Here is a 21151-nt window from a genome sequence, read left to right on the forward strand (position 1 = left end):
ATAGAAGGTAAGAGCAGGAATTCTGTGGGAAGCAGAAGCGGCGCTTGTTCTTGCCCTTGAAGGTCATGAGAGATGCTCTCGTCTGTGCCTGGACAAGTAGGCCCCAGGGGACCACCTACCCTCCCCACAGCACAGCACAGACCCAGCTGGACACCAGAAGGCCAAGCTCATCACTGAGGTGAGAAATCAGGAAGGCTGCCAAGCTCCCCTGGTGGGTGTGTGGCAGCACCAGGGCCTAAGCGTAGGCAGGCTGTCCCTTGGGACACAGAACTGACGCCATCTGAGTGGTTTTCCACTTAAGTCAAACTACGAGACATCAAATCAAAGATGGTCGCCGTCTCTGAGAAATGCAATCCACCACAGACTTGAATTTAAAAGTTTCCCCAGGTTCCTGAGCATTATGGAGGGACAATGATGTTTGTTTTTACAAACAGAGAAACTGGTCTAGACCCACTCCGTGACAGAATCTTTTCCCCCTGCCCTCAGTTTGAATGAAAGAACCAGGGTCAGCTCCCCTTTCTAGAAGCACTGGCCAGTCTGCCCACCTTCAAGTGGCCACAGGCCCGCAAGGAAGGAGGCTGCCTGGAATAGCTTTCTTTTGTTTTCCTACAAACTGACCCCAAGATGTAGTCCCTGTGACCCCAGGCAGATGAGACCCAGCATATGCTGAGCCCTGTAGCGTGGTGTTCCATATGCATGAGGAATTACAAAACCACTGCACCCAGAGCGAGAGCATCCGGAGCCCCGCTGAGCTCTCAGCTGCGGTAGTAGCATCGCAGCTTACCTCTGTAATAAACAGACCCGAACAACACTGGCTTAGACAGAATCGGTACCACTGCCATGCTGAAGTTCCAGTGGTGGACAGAGCCAGTATGGCAGCTCCACAACCATCAGGGATTCAGAACCCCTCAACTTACAGTCTTGAGCTGCATAACGATGGCACACTGGCGACAGACTGCATATACAACGGAAGTCCCGTAACATTAGAATACCGTATTTTTACTGTACCTTTTCTATGTCTAGATACACAAACACCACTGTGTTACAACTACCTCCAGTATTCAGTGCGGTCACACACCGCCCAGGTTTGCAGCCCAGGAGCAATACTCCGCCATATAGCCTGGGTGTGTAGCAGGCTCCCCGGTCTAGGTGTGTAAATACATTCTATGTTGTCCTCACAGCAAGAAGATCGCCTGGTGACTCATTTCTCAGAACTCATCTTCGTCATTAAGTGAGGCGTGACCTTATTTTCTCCGCCATCCTCAACACGTACTTCCATGTTGGGACCCAAAATAGCTGTTCCAGTTCCTGCCATCATATTCAGAGTCAAGCAAAAGGAAGGCAGCCTAGAAAAAGGTGAGGGCACACCACTTCCTTTCAAACACACCACCCAGAATTCATACACATCTTGTTCATTCCCACTCCATGAGCCAGGATTTCTGTCACACGGTCACAGCCAGCGGAAGGTGAGGCTGAGAACCTAGCAACTCTAGCACTATGTGAAAGGGTGAGAATGCACAGTAGGGCATCAGTTAGCAGATTCCAGCACAAGAGTTGTGCATTTTATTATTATTTTTTTATTTTGAGACGGAGTCTCGCTCTGTCGCCCAGGCTGGAGTGCAGTGGTGCGATCTGGGCTCACTGCAAGCTCCGCCTCCTGGGTTCACGCCATTCTCCTGCCTCCGCCTCCCGAGTAACTGGGACTACAGGCGCCCGCCACCAGGCCTGGCTAATTTTTTGTATTTTTAGTAGAGATGGGGTTTCACCGTGTTAGCCAGGATGATTTTGGTCTCCTGACCTCATGATCCACCCGCCTTGGCCTCCCAAAGTGCTGGGATTACAGGCGTGAGCCCCCGCACCCAGCTGAGTTGGGCATTTTAGCTGCTAGCATCAAGAACTTCCTTTTCTGCCACCCTAGCACAGCCAGGTCTAAACTGGAGCCAATTTTCTTGGCTAAGAAGTGCACACTGGACCTGATCCAGACTAGACCACAGTGTCCCCTCAGCCTCTCAGGAATTTTTTTTTTTTTTTTTTTTTTTTAAAAAAAAGACAGTCTCACTCTGTTTCCTGGGCTGGAGTGCAGTGATATGATCTCAGCTCACTGCAACCTTCACCTCCCAGGTTCAAGCAATTCTCCTGACTCAACCTCCTGAGTAGCTGGGATTACAGGCGCCCATCATCACACCTGGCTAGCTTTTGTAGTTTTAGTAGACAAGGGTTTTCATCATGTTGCACAGGCTGGTCTGGAACTCCTGACCTCAGATGATTCGCCCGCCTCGGCCTCCCAAAGTGCTGGAATTACAGGCCTGAGCCGCTGCCGCCCCAGCCCAGAATCTACTATTCCACACTCTCTTGCCTGTTGGCTGGGTCCGTCCCTTCTGCTCAGGAGGATCAGGCCTCCCAGCCTCCTGCTCTGTCACTGGGGAGTCAAGCTCCTGGGCATCCACCTCTACACGGTGAGCCTCAGTCTGGCCAGCAAGGATGAGAAAGGAGGGTAGGAACAGGCAGTGGGCCCCCAGGAGAACCAAGGCTCTCTTGGCCGAGGTCAATTTTCAAGCTCATCAACCAGTACCAGCATTGCCTACAGATGTGGAGGTGAGGGCAGCCCGGGCTGCGGGCCCAGCCTGAGCCAATGCTGCTGGCAGACAAAAGGCAGAAATGCCTCATGCCCACCAGCAGACCCAATGGGGGAGTCCCGAGAGACTGGGTTATGGTCCTCCAGTAGCCAGGCTGCACGTGTCGCTGGCAGTGGCATCCCTGGGGCTCCTTTCAACCCAGCTGGCTTAAAGCAGCTCTAGGGCCCACAGGAGGGGCCATCTGGCCTGGGCATTCGGGCAGCTTCAGCAGGCGGCAGGGACGGGGAACTCAGCCCACGCGTCTAACAACTCTGCAGCCTGGAAGGGCCACGGAGCCTGGTGATAACATAAGGCTTCAGTGTCGGAGTTACTAGACTGGGTAGCTTGTGGCGGGCGAGTTACCTGATGCCTACACGTCCTGGTTTCCCATCTATGACACGGAGACGGTCGTTCCTGTGTGGTGGATGGCAACACGTGGCGCGGAGGGAGCCCTTGCTATACCCGCCGCTGGCATAGCGCATCTCTGTGCCTCAGTTTCGTCACGCAGACAGGCGAGCCGACTGTCCACCCGACACGGCAGACGAGGAGGGCACCGGGCCCAGCATGCCTCCTCCTTGCTTCTCCTCTGCGGTCCCAGGTCTCGGCTTAGCTGTCTCCTGCGGGGAGGCCCGTGCTGGCCCGCCTGCTCCCGGGAGGTCGCACTGGCCTTCGGTGCCGAGGTGGGCGCGCCATCTTCTTTGCGTGTCTTGTCCCTTCTGCTGCGTCCTGGCCGATGTCGTGACCCGCCGTGATGGCAGGGGAGGCAGAGCCGAAAGGCCCAGGCAGGGTGCTGCGCTCCGTGCTAACAGCAAAGGCTTCTGGCAGTGGAGGGCCGGGTAAGCAGGGGGCCACCAGCCCAGCAGCCGCACGTGGTGCTGTCCTGCATGCGACTGAGGCCCACCGGAAGCAGGGAGCACTTCAGCTTAAGGGGAGGGAGGAGGCCCGCCGGAAGAAGGGGGAGGGGGCCCACCGGAAGTGGGGGGAGCTTGTCCTCCGGAAGGCGGGGGAGGAGGCCCGCTGGAAATGGGGGGAGCACGCCTGCTGGAAAGAGGGGGAGGAGGCCTGCCAGAAGTGAGGGGAGCATGCCCACCAGAACGGAAGGCGGCGGCCCAGCAGAAATGGGGGAGCACGCCCACTGGAAGGGAGGGAGGAAGCCCAGCAGAAAGCGGGGCAGGGAGGGGGCATACCTGCCGGAAAGCGGAGCACACCAGCCGGAAGGGGGAGGAGGCCCGCCAGAGAGCCAAGAGGACGCCGCCAAAACAGGGCAGTGTGGAGGAGCATCCCCACCAGAAGTGGGGAGCATGTCCAGAAAGAAGGAGCACTTCAGGAAGCCAGGGGACTGACAGGGGAAGAAGAATTCACAAGGATAACACGACAGTCACCCTATGTAGCAATGGTCCAGTCACTGGTCACCTTCCAGAAACAGGGCTCCCATGACCAGCGAGAGGCGGAATCCCCAGCAAAGCCACAACACGTCTCGCCCGCTCATTCCCCATCACCGTTCAGCTCACGGTCCAGGGGACAGTTAGGAACCGCGGGTTCTGAGGTCTCAGAGCAACAGACAACCGCCTAAGAGCAAACAGAAGTCTCAGAAAACAGAAGCAGATTCTGTCAAAAGTCTGTTGACGTGTCTTTGACACCACCAGACATTAAGGACCTTGTGTTTTTATTTTTATGTATTTTCTTTTCAGATGTTATTTTAGGTTCAGGGGTTAAATGTGTGGGCTTGTTACATGGGAATTAGGTATACAGATAATTTTGTCACCCAGGTAAGAGCACGGTACCTGTAGTTTCTCGATCCTCTCCCTCCTCCAACCCTCCACCCTCAAGTAATCCCCAGTGTCTGTTGTTCCCTTCTTTGCATCCATGTGTACTCATCGTTTAGCTCCTACTTATAAGTGAGAACGTGCAGTATTTGGTTTTCCTTCCTGTGTTATTCATTTAGGATAATGGCCTCCACCTCCATCCACGTTGTTGCAAAAGACAGGATTTCATTCTTTTTATGGCTGCATAGTATTCCATGGTGTATACGCACTGTATGTTCTTTATCCAGTCCACCATCCATGGGCATTTAAGTGGATTCCAAGTCCCTGCTATTGTGAATGGTGCTGCAATTAAGGCAAGTGTGCATCTGTCTGGTTTTTTATTTATTTTTATTTTTTTGAGACAGTCTCACTGTCGCCCAGGCTGGAGTGCAGTGGCACGATCTCGGCTCACTGCAAGCTCCACCTCCCGGGTTCACGCCATTCTCCTGCCTCAGCCTCCGAAGTAGCTGGGACTACAGGTGCCTGCCACCACGCCCAACTAACTTTTTTGTATTTTTAGTGGAGACAGGGTTTCACCATGTTACCCAGGGTGGTCTCAATCTCCTGACCTCGTGATCTGCCTGCCTCGGCCTCCCAAAGTGCTGGGATTACAGGCCTGAGCCACAGTGCCTGGCTTTTTTTTTTTTTTTTTTTTTGAGACGGAGTTCCACTCGTTGCTCAGGCTGGAGTGCAATGGTGCAAGCTTGGCTCACTGCAACCTCCACTTCCCGGGTTGAAGCCATTCTCCTGCCTCACCCTCCTGAGTAGCTGGGACTACATGTACCCACCACCACGCCCAGCTAATTTTCTGTACTTTTAATAGAGACGGGGTTTCACTATGTTGGCCAGGCTGGTCTCAAACTCCCAGCCTCAGGTGAGCCACCCACCTCGGCCTCCCAAAGTGCTGGGATTACGGGTGTCAGCCACTGCCCGCGGCTGCATGTGTCTTTTTGGTAGATGGACTTATATTCCTTTGGATATATACCCAGTAATGGGATTGCTGGGTCGAATGGTAGCTCTGTTTTAAATTCTTTGAGAAATTTCTAATCTGCTTTCCATAGTAACTGAACCAGTTTGCATTCCCACCAGCAGTGTATACGTGTACCCTTTTCTCCATAACCTCCCCAGCATGTCATTTTTTGGCTTTTTAATAATAAGTCTTCCGACTGGTATAAGATGGTATCTCATTGTGGTTATGATTTGCATTTCTCTGTTGAGCATTTTTTCTTATGTGTGTTGGCCGCATGTGTGTCTTCTTTTGAGAAGTGTCTGTTTGTGACCTCTGCCTGTTTATTTCTCCTTCTAAATATGAGAAGTAGCTTGGAGCAGATAAGGGTGCAGAATGAGGCCTCAAGCAAGGGTCAGCACAGGGTCCCTGGTGGTGAAGTGGGTCCCGCAGTGTCTGTGACAGCTGCTGTACCCTCCCATCAGCTCCTGGGCATGACCTATCTGATGAGCATTTCTCCTGGCTTCCAGGCACTTTTTTTTTTTTTAATAAAATATTCTTAGTCCCCCTTCATGGTCCTTGTAGAATTTTGTCCTTGTGGCATGGGCTCTCCCCCGCTATATTTTGCTGACTTTTTCTTGTGATTTCTCAGAGTTTTATGCTTGGTTCAGTCCTGTCTTTACTTCTTAAAACTTTAAATCTTTTAGGTAAACAGATGCAGAACATTCTGCGGAATGCCCTTTGCTCCGGGTTAGGTTCATAATGAGTAACATGGGGTAACACTGATAGAAATTTTAACATTTGATCTTTGTTTACTGTGAGGTAAGCAAAAAAATGTTTAATTAAAACAATTTTAAAAAGAAATTCTAACCTTAATTTCAAAAATATGATGTTAGTGTTTAGAAAAGCTTATGTCTGGTATACCAGCAGTCACTACTAAACCGGCACCTGTAATTCAAGATTACAAGTGACCAGCCGGGCGTGGTGGCTCACGCCTGTAATCCCAGCACTTTGGGAGGCTGAGGCAGGCAGATCACCTGAGGTCAGGAGTTCGAGACCAGCCTGGCCAAGATGGCGAAACCCCGTCTCTACTAAAAATACAAAAATTAGCTGGGCATGGTGATGCATGCCTGTAGTCCCAGCCACTCAGGAGGCTGAGGCAGGAGAATCACCTGAACCTGGGAGGCAGAGGTTACAGTGAGGAGAGGTCATGCCATTGCACTCCAGCCTGGGCGACAAGAGCAAAACTCCGTCTAAAAAAAAAAAAAATTATAAGTGACCTAGAGGGCTGTCATAGGATCACAGGATACTTCTACCCATCAGGGGCTGACGTGATCTGGAGTGATCGTCGGGGAGCTGTGTTCTTCCCAGCCTGGAGGAAGCAGATTTAACCGGCACATAGAGAGAAAACTTTCTGTTTTGTCTTTCCGATGATAGCAACTTCTCTCTCCTCTATAACCTGCTTGTGTTTGTTTTGATAATTGTTGTCTTAGCTAATAAAATTGATGTTCAGAAAGGTGCACCGTGCTATCCTATGGCTTTGTCTAGCCCCCAGCACATCACCAGGTAACCCTAGAGATTTGTGATCCTAGTTTCAGAAGTCCAAGACGAAGGCCATGTCAAGCTTGTTAAAATAACAGAAGAAAAGGGATGGCAGAGCAGCGAAGTGCTGTCAGTCATTTACACTACAGTCTAAATGCACCCCCTTTCCTAAGGAAAGGTTTGAGATGAGGGGAGAAGAGAAAGACCAGGATGAGTGAGGGCAGCAGCAGATGAAAGGGAGGGAAAAAGCTGGGGTTAGCCAACTCAGCCTTCACCTCTGTGCGTCTGGCCCAGGGCCAGCCCTGATTCCTCTGACATCACTGAGCAAGCATTTGTAGCACTCATTACACACCTGTTGGTCCCAGAACATTCCATTCTGAGTCCCGTTGCCGGGAAAGGACTGCATTCTCTGACCGGGAATGAAGCCCCAGGGAGACAGAGACCCCACTGGGACCTGGCTGGAGTTCGTGCCACTGTAATCACAGGGCTGGGTGGCTTCCGCTGAGGGCCGCCTTTATCTCTCATCTTTCATCTCCAGGCTCTTCACGCTCTTCAGTTAGTCCGCCCTCACAGCTGCCTGGACTCCACCCTGGGGGAGGAAGAGGCCCTGGGATGGGGTGGCCAGGAGGTGACTTACAGGCCAGGCTGGAAATGGCATCATGGCCCCCAGCCTTGTGAATTCGTGGTCTCCTGCTCCCACCCTCACCTTATCCTCAAGGCCCAGACACCAAGGCCCACTAAGGCCTGGAGGAGGGGAAGCCCGAGTGTCTCTCCCCTATCTCTGCATCACCTCTGCCCGCCCCTGGCGCCGCTCCGGGGGCTGTCTGCCTTCTGTTTGGAGGTGTCTTAGGGAAGTGGGTCAAGCAGGCTCTGCCCAGGGCTTGTCTGAGTTGAGAGCAGCCGAGACCCCAGGGAGCATTTGGCTGAGGGTGTCTTTGAGCCTGTGGGGAACTGGTGGGCTTTCCCTAACGCCACATGGCCTGTGTCTGCTAAAGGTGTGGCCATGGAGTCCACAAATCCAAGCCATGTTTTCCCCTTACGGAAAATGAAACTCTCTGTAAGGTAAGATGGTGACTGACAAAGCCAAGTCCCCGTGACTCAACTTGACAAGGCGTTGTGGCCCCCTCATGTCCAACAGCCCCAATCAATGCACTCGCACTGTTTTCATCACCAAGGAGAACAGCGGGCCTCTGGGACTCCGGCCGACTCCACCTTGGGATGAGCGAAGGGGGAGGCTCAAGACTGACAGTCAATAGAGGCAAAGCGTGGACCTCTGCGCAACAGTTACCTGGCCAAGGGCCGTGTGCTAATTACCAATTCATTCAAATGACAACTTCATGAAGTAGCTCCCATTGTCATCTCCGCTGCAGGATGAAGAGGCTGAAGGTCAGACGCCACAGAGAGAAGGTATAAACCAGTGGCCCCACTCTACCAGCCCCAACCCCATCTAGACCATCTAGATCCAGCCAGGTACAGCGAGCACACCCCAGGACCACGCAGTAGGCTAAAGCCCACTGTGTTGTTGAGTCGCACGGCCACTGCCCAGGCCAGACAGCGGGGTCCCGTCCCTGGCATCGTCCACATGCCCTGTGTTCATCTGGGTAGGCACTGAAGAGGTGATGAGAAGCCATCCTGCTCTCCACCCTCACAGCCCACGACCCTCAGCCAGTGCCCCAACAGGGAGGTGAAGACTCAGGGGCTCACGGGAGCCTGCAAGTCCTAAAGCATCCTTATTGAGCCCACGGCCACAGCAAGTCCATCCTAAGAACAGGAGCAGATCCTGCCCTGCCAGGAGGGAGATCGGCTGCCTTCTACAAGGCCATTCAGTTCTTTTTTTTTTTTTTTCTTTTTTTTTGAGACAGAGTCTTGCTCTGTCGCCAGGCTAGAGTACAGTGGCACGATCTTCGCTCACTGCAACTTCCGCCTCCCAGGTTCAAGCGATTCTCCTGCCTTAGCCTCCTGAGTAGCTGGAACCACAGGTGCACACCGCCACCATGCCCAGCTAATTTTTGTAGTAGAGACGGTTTCACCATGTTGGTCAGGATGGTCTCGATCTCCTGACCTCATGATCCACCCGCCTCGGCCTCCCAAAGTGCTGGGATTACAGGCGTGAGCCACTGCGCCCAGCCTGCCATTCAGTTCCTAAAGACTCATTTCCTGAGTGAGCCCAGTGCCTGCAGAACGAGGCCTACTAACCACATCTCCCAACTCAGCCATCTCCAACCAGGAGCTGCCTCCAGGGACAGCAGAAGTAAGTGTCTCAAGTTAGGACCAAACAAAGCCTGCGTCCTGTGGTCCCTGGACATGACACGCTCCTTCCCTATTTCCACTCACTTCACCCACCCACAAGAAGTGGGCATGGCCAAAATGCACAGAAGCCACACTCCTGCCAGCCCCAGCTCTTCCTGGTGCGGCACCACCACTGGCTGGCACAGGAGCCACACTCCTGCCAGCCCCAGCTCTTCCTGGTGCGGCACCACCACTGACTGGCACAGAAGCCACACTCCTGCCAGCCTCAGCTCTTCCCGGCGTGGCACCACCACTGGCTGGCAGGGGCGCAGGAGTGGCACCTCTTTGCAGGTGTGATTTGAGGTGGAGTCGCAGAGATTCTCACAACCCAAAAAGTCGGAGCCAGCTGGGTGCAGTGGCTCACGCCTGTAATCCCAGCACTCTGGGACGCCGAGGCGGGCAGATCACCAGGTCAGGAGATCGAGACCATCCTGGCCAACATGGTGAAACCCGTCTCTACTAAAAATACAAAAATTAGCCAGGCATGGTGGCAGGCACCTGTAGTCCCAGCTACTCAGGAGGTTGAGGCAGGAGAATCACTTGAACCCGGAAGGCGGAGGCTGCAGTGAGCCGAGATCATGCCAATACACTCCAGCCTGGGTGACAGAGCGAGACTGTCTCAAAAGAAAAAGAAAAAAAGAAAGAAAAAGCCGAAGCCCAGGAACTGATTTGTATTTTGTAAAATGCCTTTTGGAATCTCTAATGAGACGATGCTGTTCACTGTGGCTGTGGAGGCGCAGGCGTGGGTGCTGGGGGTGTGACCACGGTAGCAGGCAGCCGCCCAGTGACAGCCTTCTTGACTTTCCCTTTCTTTCCTAGCGTTCTGAAGTGGGGCAATGGCCTTATTACACTGAGCCAGAAAATACCCAGCAAAGGTCACAATAAGGCTATGTCGAGAACAAACCAGCTTTATTGTTACGTGTTGATGTGGCTTCTCCAAAGACCATGTTCTGTTGCCAGTGGGGCGCGGCCGCGCCCAGAAAGACAATAGCTACTATTACACTGCCAAGACAGGTCTCAGAAGTTCCATTTTCCTAAAAATGACATTTCTGGCTCTGAAAGGGATTGCCCAAAATTTGTTTTTTGATAAAAACATGTTTTAATAAGAACGTTTTTCTTGGGGTTCAAAAACATGTCTTTTTGGCCTGAGGCAGCCCAGAAACAGCAGGGGGGCGTGCAGTGGGGAGGGAAAGAGAAGTTCCAGTAGGTGGAAGGCAGAGGGAAGAGGCCCCTGCAGTGGAGATGGGCTCTTGCCCACCCTCCCCACCCCTTCGAGAACCGTCTCCCAAGGGCGGATCTTGACCAAGGTTGTGGTTCCTGCTGTCTGCTCTTACCTTGCCCACCAAAATTTTGGCCCCGTCTGCAAATAGAAACAGAACGGATGCCTTATCTGTGTTGCCTAATGAAGGCAGGCTGCCCTTCACATGCCCAGGTTCCTGCCCTCACCCCCAAGGCCGAGCTGCTGGCCCACACATGTGCCCAGGGAGATTGTTTTTCTGGCGGCTGGTTCCTCCTGTCAAGACTTATCCCGGATTCAGGAAGTTCCGTTCAAGAGTTTCCTCACTGCCATCATAGAAACCTAAGTCTGGAAGGATCTCTAAGCAGTTACGAAGTCTATTCCCAAACATCGCCAAACTCCCTGCCGTTTTCAGAGGCAGAACCCCCCATCCCCCGACAGCTGCCAGCCACGCTGTGACTCACTTCTTCCACCACTTCGTGAGGTCTTAGCTAAGCTCTTCAGGTTTCTGGGGGGCCCTGCTCCCGTCGGCTCTTGTCTCTCAAGTGAACAGAACTGTTTCTGAAGGGCACACGTAGGGCAGGTGTCCCCACCCACACTGTCCTTCCAGTTCTGGCTGGGCCAGATTCTCAAAGCCCACCCCAGACCCACTGAGTCAGAATCCGCATTTTAACAAGATCTCAGGTGAGTCGCGTCCTCATGAGAGCCTGGGGATCACTGCTGTAAGGGGGCCCAAAAGCGCCTGTCAGGCATCTGCTGTCAAAATCCTATACGTCTTTTAGGGCTCAGCTTGACTGTGCCCTGCTCCATGTCACCTCCCACTTGCCCTAACCGCACCCTATGTGCACGTGTGCGCACGCACACACACACACACACACACACACGCACACACACACACGCACACACACACACAGATGTACTGCTGCCTTTCCTGCAGTGACCAGATCGCTGGGTCTCTTTTAGCCCAGAGCTCACCCTCTTTCCTGAAGTGCATTTGAGACTCTCCCTCTGCTGTCAATTATAGCTGTGTGCTGAGTGAGGGCCTTGTTAATCTATCGAATCCCACGCCATGCCTCGAGAGATGCCGTGGACAGAGCCTGAACAGCACAGATGCATGAAGCAAATGAATGGAATAATGGAGGGAAGAACAAACAGAGGTCAGGCTCTTAACACAGGAAGGTCTGCAGGATTCCACTGGCAGCACTGTACCGGACACCCTGGGGTGAGAGTTTCACAAGCTTGGACCCAGCTTTCTTCCCTTCAGCAGTGGGGAGCACCTTAGTTTACCTGTCCCCATCTTGGAGTGACAGGAAACGAGACACACCCTGGGGTGTGCCCAGGAGCCTCAGAGGCCATTGAGGCTGTCCCTGTAGGACCAAAGAGGACAGGGGCATCTGCCTTGCCAGAGGACGCACAGCAAAGCCTGCATTTGCTGCAGGAGCCCGAGCCTACCCTCTTCAGTGGCCAGCTCCAGCACTGGGATGTGAAGGCAAACTCACAAAAAGCTGTCTTCCTATCTGCTCATCTTCTAGGAAAGCCTTCCTGGACCGCCTTACCCAATCTCCCTTTTCTCAGGATCCTGGCACTTAGTGGGTATATGATTTTCTCTGTTGATACTGCAGGGTAAAAAAGAACACTTTCCTTCTAAGACTGGAAATGAGGCAGCCGTATCACCCCCACCACTTTCATTGATTATTGTGCTGGAGAGTCTAGCCAGTGCAGTCAGGTAAGAAAAAGACATAAAAGACATCCACATTGGAAAGCTGGTACAGCTGCCGTGATCCCGGATGAAGAAAATCCTAAGGAATGTACAAAACCACCACTAGAACTAATGAAAGAGTCCAGCAACATCACAGGATACAAGATCAGGGTAGAAATATCAACTGCATTTCTACGTATTAGCAATGAACAATCTGAAAATGAAATTAGTGGCTGGGTGTGGTGGCTCACGCCTGCAATCCCAGCACTTTGGTAGGCCAAGGCGGGGGTGGATTATTTGAGGTCAGGAGTTCGAGACCAGCCTGGCCAACATGGTGAAACCCCGTCTCTACTAAAAATACAAAAACTAGCCAGGTTTGGTGGTGGGTGCCTGTAATCCCAGCTACTCGGGAGGCTGAGGCAGGAGAATCACTTGAACCCAGGAGGTGGAGGTTGCAGTGAGCTGAGATTGCACCACTGTACTCCAGCCTGGTGACAGGGTAAGACACTGTCTCAAAAAAAAAAAAAAAAAACGAAGAAAATGAAGTCAGTAATTCCATTCATAATAGCATCAAAGATAATGCTATTCCTATCAAAATCCCAGCAAGATATTTTGCAGAAACAGAGAAGCTTATTCTAAAATCTATATGGAAAGGCAAAGGAACTAGATTAGGTAAAAACAAACCTGATGAAGAAAAAAGAGGGAGAAATCACTGTCCTCAGTCTCAAGGCTTACTCTACAGCCACAGCAACCAAGTCAGTGTGGTATTAGTGGAGGACTAGACAGACCAAAGGCACAGAACCCAGACCTAGGCCCACACGAGCATGTTCAGATGATTTTTTGAGATGGAGTCTTGCTCTGTCACCTAGGCTGGAGCGCAGTGGCATGATCTCAGCTCACTGCAACCTCTGCCTCCTGGGTTCAAGCGATTATCCTGCCTCAGCCTCCAGAGCAGCTGGGATTACAGCAAGCGCCACCACACCCGGCTAATTTTTGTATTCTTAGTAGACACGGGATTTTGTCATGTTGGCCAGGCTGGTCTCAAACTCCTGACCTCAGGTGATCCGCCTGCCTCAGCCTCCCAAAGTACAGGGATTACAGGCATGAGCCACCGTGCCCAGCCTGGTTTTTTTGTTTGTTTTTAATCCAGCAAAACTCTATTTCAAAACTGAAAACAAAATGATACTTCCAAATGAAAAAAAGCTGAGAGAATTTGCTGCTGGCAGACCTGCCTTATAAAACATACTCGTGTCACCTGATTTTTGCCAATGGTGCAAAAAGCAATTCAACAGAACAAGGAGAGCTCTTCAACAAACGGGATGAGACTGGACGTCCACAGGTGAAAGTGATCCTCGACCCAAACCTCATACCTGATACAAAAAGTCGGCTCAAAATGAATCATGGACCTAAATGTAAAACATAAAACTATAAAACTTTTAGGAAAGAAAACAGAAAATCTTTGAGACTTAGAGCTAGGTGAAGACTAGAGTTTTTTGTTTTTTGTTTTTGAGACAGTCTCGCTGTGTCGCCCAGGCTGGAGTGCAGTGGTGCAATCTTGGCTCACTCTAGCCCCTGCCTCCCAGATTCAAACAATTCTCCTGCCTCAGCCTCCCAAGTAGCTGCGATTGTAGGCATGCACCACCACACCTGGCTAATTTTTGTATTTTTAGTAGAGACAGAGTTTCACCATGTTGGCCAGTTTGGCCTTGAACTCCCGACCTCAGGTGATCCACCCGCCTCAGCCTCCCAAAGTGCTGGGATTACAGGTGTGAGCCACTGTGCCCGGCCAAGAGTAGAGTTCTTAGGCATGATATCAAAAGCACAATCCATGAAAAAAAAAATAGATTGGACTTCATCAAAATTTAAAACTTGCTGAGTGAAAGAACTGTTAAGAGGATGAAAAGACAAGCTACCTACTGGTGAGAAATGTTGAAAAACCACATAACTCACAAAGGACTTGTATCTAGAGTACATAAAGACTTCTCAAAACCCAATGGTAAAAACACAGATGAAGGTCCTGCTTCTAATTAAATTAGAAAGCCAGGCCGGGCGTGGTGGCTCAAGCCTGTAATCCCAGCACTTTGGGAGGCCGAGGCAGGCGGATCACGAGGTCAGGAGATCGAGACCATCCTGGCTAACACGGTGAAACCCCGTCTCTACTAAAAATATTTTTAAAAATTAGCCGGGCGTGGTGGTGGGCGCCTGTAGTCCCAGCTACTCAGGAGGCTGAGGCAGAAGAATGGCATGAACCCAGGAGGCGGAGGTTGCAGTGAGCCAAGATCACACCACTGCACTCCAGCCTAGGCGACAGAGCGAGACTGTGCATAAAGCACATTCAACATCCTAGCCAGCAGGAAAATGCCAATGAGAACTACAAGAAGATGCCCCCAAGCACCAGTTAGAGCAGCTACAATAAAAATACTCCTAACAGCAGGTGCCAGCAACGTCAGGGAGAAACTGGCTCTCTCAAACACGGCTAGTGGGAATGTAAGACAGTACATTTACTCTGGAAAACAGCTCAGCAGCTTTTTCTTAGAAGACAAAACAGGCACTTTCCATGTGACCCAGCAATCATCCTCTTGGGTGTTTGTCCCAGAGAAATGAACACTTTTACATTTACACAAAAACCTGCACCTACCCAGAATTGAACACTTAAAAATGGTTACAGGCCAGGCACAGTGGCTCACGCCTGTAATCCCAGCACTTTGGGAGGCTGAGGCAGGAGGATGACTTGAGCTGAGGAGTTGGGACCAGTCTGGGCAACATAGTGGAACCTCAGCTCTACAAAATAATAAATTAGCCAGATGTGGTGGAACACGCCTGTGCTCACTTGAGCCCAGGAGATCGAGGCTGCAGTGGGCTGTGGTTGTACCACTGCACCCCAGCCTGGGTAAGAGAATGAGACCCCATCGCAAAAATCAAACAAAAAAGGCCAGTCATGGTGGCTCACACCTGTAATCCCAGCACTTTGGGAGGCCGAGGCGGGCAGAGTGCTTGAGATCAGGAGTTTGAGACCAGCCTGGCCAACCTGGTGAAACCCCATCTGTACTAAAAATACAAAAATTAGCCAGGCGTGGTGGCAGGCGCCTGTAATCCCAGCTACTCAGGAGGCTGAGGCAGGAGAATCGCTTGAACCTGGAAGGTGGAGCTTGCAGTGAGCTGAGAACACACCACTGCACTCCAGCCCGGGCAACAGAGCAAGACACCATCAAAAAGAAAAAAAAAAACTTATCTTTTCACAAAAACCTATATATGTACTAAATTGTATACTTAAAGGTTACTGGTGCCCGGGCACAGTGGCTCACGCCTGTAATCCCAGCACTTAGGGATGCCGAGGCAGGTGGATTACCCAAGGTCAGGAGTTTGAGACTAGCCTGGCCAACACGGTGAAACCCCATCTCTACCAAAAAATACAAAAATTAGCTGGGTGTGGTGGTACCTGCCTGTAATCCCAGCTACCTGGGTGACTGAGGAAAAACAAAAACAAAACAAAACAATAAAAGGGTTACTGGTAAATTTTATATTACATATATTTTACCACACAAAATCTGTACATAAATATTCATAGCAGCTTTATTCAGAAGAGCTAAAAACCGGAAGCAACCCAAACGTGCTTCCGTGGGTGGATGGTTAAACCAGCGCTGGTCCATCTAGCCACAGAATTCTACTCAGCCATAAAAAGAAACACACAACACGCACAGCAGCTGGCGGGGCTCCCAAGGCCATCGCAGAGCCACACTGTACGACCCCATTGACATGAACATTCTCAAAATGACAGAAGAGTAAGGATGGAGACCGGATTGGGAGTTGCCGGGGGACAAGGACAGTGGTACTGTGAATACAGAGGGTTCCTCTATGGTGGTAGAAGTTCTGTATCTCAACTGCACGGAGTTACAGGAACCCATACATGGGATCATGTCTCATAGAACCACACACACGCACGCACGCACGCATATGTGAAAGTGGGTGGAACTGCGTAAGGTTCGATGTCTGATCAACAGCACTTGAACCAATGTCACTTTCCTGGTTGTGACGTTGGGCAGTCGTCCTGTAAGATGCCACCATTGGGAAAAGCTGGTTGAAGGGTTTGTGGGACTCTGTTTTATGTTTGCAACTTCAGGTGCATCTGTAAGTCTTCCTAAATCAACAGTTTTTTTTATTTTATTTATTTATTTATTTTGAGAGGGAGTCTTGCTCTGTCGCCCAGGCTGGAGTGCAGGGGCGTGATCTCGGCTCACTGCAAGCTCTGCCTCCCGGGTTCACGCCATTCTCCTGCCTCAACCTCCCGAGTAGCTGGGACTACAGGTGCCCGCCACCACGCCTGGCTAATTTTGTTTTTTTTTTGTATTTTTAGTAGAGACGGGGTTTTACCATGTTAGCCAGGATGGTCTCCATCTCCTGACCCCGTGATCCGCCCACCTCAGCCTCCCAAAGTGCTGGGATTACAGGCGTGAGCCACTGCACCTGGCCATAAATCAACAGTTCTAAGTTGTAAATGTGATCAGGAATGTTCATCCTTATTTTGCGTCTCCTCGCCCAGTAACACAGGGTGTTGCTGCCTTCTGTGCATTTGACCCCCACGCTTGGATCCGATCGGGGACGGCAGGGCTGGGTGCTCTTGGAGCCCAGGTGGGGCGCACTGGCTGATCGTGGAAGGAGGAAGGACACCAAAGCCCCACAGGGCTGGCACCAGTGATGTAAACACCCCCCACCTTCAGCCTCTGTCCCGCCGGGCCCCAAAGAGGGACCTAGATGGCTTTCTCCTGAGGGGCTGAGTTAGGGTCACTGCCACGGAGCCTCAGCAGGCGTTTCTCTGCCCCTCCTGCTGTGGGCGGTGAGGCAGGCGGCAGGGCAGGGGTCAGGGCCCCGGCCCAAGTGGGCGCTTCTCGCCTGCTGCTGCGGGAAGGAAGCTTGCTTCCCAAGCCTCGGGTCTCAAAGAAGACACAGCGCAGCAGGCTGTGGCCGGGCGCCCTCTGGCCTCCCCAGGTGTGCGACGTTCTCCACTGTCCAATGCCAGCAGCCCGGACCACCACGGTCACAGCTCCTGGGGCTCGCTTAGGAACAATGCAAAGCACATGCCCAGCAAACAAACAAAGTCAAAGCAGAAGGAAAGGAAAATCCGGCCAGGCAGAACAGAGGGAGGCACCAGCTCACAGCCAGCCCCTCTCCCCAGCTCCTGTCCCTGCTGGGGCGCTCCCTGCACTCCTCAGACCCCAGCCCCAGGCCTGAGGATCCCAAGTGGCTCTGGAAGCATCTTCGGTTACCGCGGTTCTGGAGGGGAGCCTCCGTCCCACACACCCCAGTGCCTCCTTTGCCCTTCCCAGAGCAACGTGTGACCTCCTCAGCTCCCTGGCCAGACCTCTGCCTGCCAGCTGCAGACCGGGGGCCTCCAGAAGCCAGGTCCACCTGGCAGGGGCCATTCTCCCTGGCAGCAGTAAAGCCATGAGGCCATGCCAGGCACGCAGACCAGGAGCGGTACACGGCACTTAGGCAGCTCATCCTCGCCCTCCTCACAAGTGGCACCACTGGGGGTTTCCCACACTCTACCACCCACCCAGTCGCCAGGCCAGGAGCCCTGAGTCCCCTCACCCCACCTGCTCCTCCATGGAGCCCATTGCCCAGGCCTGGCTGCTCTGCTGGGAACACACGCTCGAGCCTGTCTGCTCTTTTCCTCCCGTCCACCATCCCCGCAGCGTCCCATGTCCAGGGCCTCGCCCTCCTGACTCCACCTCAGCCCCTACCATCTGCTCCCCACCCCACAGCCAGAGCGAACCTTCAAGTCAGATCCAACCAACCCCGTAACACTTAAAAGGAAACGTAGAAGTCCCACTGGCGACCAAGCCCACTCCAGCACGGGCCCTGCCCTCACACCACTTCCACTGCCGGCTGTCTCCACCTCCCGCCGCATCCTCCTCGTTCCTCAAAGGGCCACGCTCAGTCCTTTCCTTCCGTCCTCTTCTCCTGCACTGTGTCCCCCAGTCTGGGGCTGACCCCCTGTCAGCTCTTAATTCTCTCTTGGCCTGGAGGACTCCTCCTCCACATATCCAACCTGGAGTAGCCAACAAGCCACTGAGCTGTGGTGGGTACGATGGCTCAAACCTGTGATCCCAGCACTGTGGGAGGCCAAAGCGGGAGGGTTGCTTGAGGCTAGGAGTTCAAGATCAGCCTGGCCCACAAAGTGAGACCCTGTTCCGCAAAAAATTTTTAAATAGTTAGCTGGGCTGGGTTGCATGTGCCTGTAGTCCCAGCTACTTTGGAAGCTGAGGTGGGAGGATCACTTGAGCCCGGTAGGTCCAAGGCTGCAGTGAGCCGTGATCATGCCACTGCACTCCAGCCTGGGCAACAGAGCAAGTCACTTACTCCAAGAAAAAAAAAAGTCACTAAGCCGTGACATGGGCCCAGCAGCAGCTCCCAGGAACCCTCCAGTGAGGACAGCCCTTTCAAGTCACCTTGACTTGGGCAGAGGCATTGGCCCTCGTGCTCCCACACTGACCAGCGTTCACATGGGGTGTCCCCAGGCCACCCCCAGCCACATCTGCAGCTGAGACCATCCCAGGAGCTGACAGCTGGAGGCTGCCTGCCAAGAGCACTCCTGGCAGCTCCCAGCATGAGTCCTCCAGGGAAGGCAGTCTGGGCAGCAGGCACAGTCTCCATCAGCAGTGACCTCTGTGAGACACTGTCCTTAATCACTGTTTATGTGTCTCACCCTCGGAAAACATAAGCGCCACAGAAGCAGGACTTTCTCTGCCCTGCGTATCACTGTAACCTCGTTTATTACCCATAACTAGCACGCAGGAGGGCTGAAGGAATTTTAGCTGCCCAGGACTGGAAGCTTTTTCCATTCTATTTTCACCATCACCCTAGAACTTTCAAAAATTTATTCTCATTATACAAATACTTTAAAGAGGCTTCAGTTATGAAACTTACCTGGTAAGTGGCAGGAGCAGAACTCACATCCAGCCTTGCTTGACCCACAGCCAATGTTACCGAGGGACACGCTTGCTGCCCCACACGCAGAAAAGCCAGTACTGTGGCACCGGTGTTTGCGAGTCCCCGGCATGGAGACAGAAAGCCACACTCCCACCCATCTCCCCAGTGTGAGGTGGGTCAAGCCCACCTGGCTGTTCTAACTAGTCTCAGCTGATGGCAATGCAGCCGGTCCGCCAGGCTTGTGGTGTTAACAATGAGGATGTCAAACTCTTCCTGCTGTGCGTGCCTGGCAATTTTGGCTCTGTCACCTGTAACAACTTAAGAAAAAGTGAATCGGTGTGAGCTGGTCCTGCGGGTACACCGGCATCCCTGCCACTGTACCGGAAGGATGGCAAAGGAGCAGTCAGTGGTCAGTCCTGTGTTGAAGGATGAGGGTACACATTCCAGATGGGTAAGGATTTGAGCAAATCCCTACAATTCCTCATCCTCTCAGTGTTGAATGCAATGCTCCCGGTATCATAGAAGTCATAGTAAATGTGGGCTCATTGATTTGAGAACCGACCCCCGCATCCGCTTGTTCTAGGCACACAAGCCAGGGGTCAAAACTGATTATTCAAATCTTCTTCCTGCTTTGCTTCCTTCACTTATTCTTTGCCAATCCTGTCTCATCGAAGCCCTGCAAAAATCCCACCTTCAGTCTCAAAATGATTCTGGAGTATTGTTCTGGCCCCACTCTACTGAAAGAAAAAGTCACCAGCCTGTGGGGTTTAAGAATTCCCATCTTGCTGGGCGCGGTGGCTCACACCTGTAATCCCAGCACTTTGGGAAGCCGAGGTGGGCGGATCACCTGAGATCAGGAGTTCGAGACCAGCCTGTCCAACATAGTGAAATCCCGTCTCCACTAAAAAATACAAAAATTAGCTGGGCGTGGTGGCAGGCATCTTAATCCCAGCTACTTGGGAGGCAGAGGCAGGAGAATCGTTTAAACCCGGGAGGCGGAGGTTGCAGTGAGCCAAGATGGAGCCATTGTACTTAAGCCTGGGGGACAAGAGCGAGACTTCTCTCAAAAAAAAAAAAAAAAAAAGAATTCCCAAATTCCCATCTTTTCAGCCAGGCGTGGTGGCTCACGCCTGTAATCCTAGCACTTTAGGAGGCCGAGGTGGGTGAATCGTGCGGTCAGGAGATTGAGGCCATCCTGGCCAAGATGGTGAAACCCCATCTCTACTAAAAATACAAAAATTAGCCGGGCATGGTGGCACATGCCTCTAATCCCAGCTACTCGGGAGGCTGAGGCTGGAGAATCGCTTGAACCTGAGAGGCAGAGGTTGCAGTGAGCCGAGATCGCGCCACTGCACTCCAGCCTGGCGACAGAACTAGACTCCATCTCAAAAAAAAAAAAAAAGAATTCCCATCTTTTCCAAAGGGCACCTTGGATTTTGTTGGTCCTGACCACCATCCACGATATATCTCAGAAACTAACACCTGGGGTGGTTTGACTGATGCCAGTTCCTGTCCAGGCCCTTTGCAGGGCTCAGAAGCTGCCATGATACTTTTTGGATGAAGGAATCATATAAACTGGGAATATCACGTATTTCTCCTTGATATTCAATAGCCTCCCAACATTATTGGGAGGGAAGAGCATACAGAAGAAACATTAATGAGAATAAAAGATCTGTGCCTGAATTTAAGTGTTCAGTGGTCTCTGGGGAGGTGGGGACATTGTCTCTCTACTTGGCAAGGCCATATTCCCTGAAGAGTGGCATTCTCGTGGTTCCCACCACTGTTCAGGTAGTTTCTACGCACAATAAAGCATAGTTGTTGAAAGTCGTGTGTGTGATTTAACTGCCCAGTTCTGAACCTGATATTGACTGTGTACACCTCAGGGGTTTCTGAGGTCTTCAAGGACAGAGCCTGCTTGGTCCACTGTGCGTTCAACACTGTATCTGACACACAGACACTATGATCATGATAATACTAATAGTTAACCTTCCTTGAGCACTTACGCTATAACAGCCACTGTCCCTGGCCGGGCGCGGTGGCTCACGCCTGTAATCCCAGCACTTTGGAAGGCCGAGGCGGGCAGATCAC

The sequence above is a fragment of the Pongo abelii genome, chromosome 8 (assembly GCF_028885655.2).
Source record: "Pongo abelii isolate AG06213 chromosome 8, NHGRI_mPonAbe1-v2.0_pri, whole genome shotgun sequence".
NCBI classification, from domain to species: Eukaryota; Metazoa; Chordata; class Mammalia; order Primates; family Hominidae; genus Pongo; species Pongo abelii.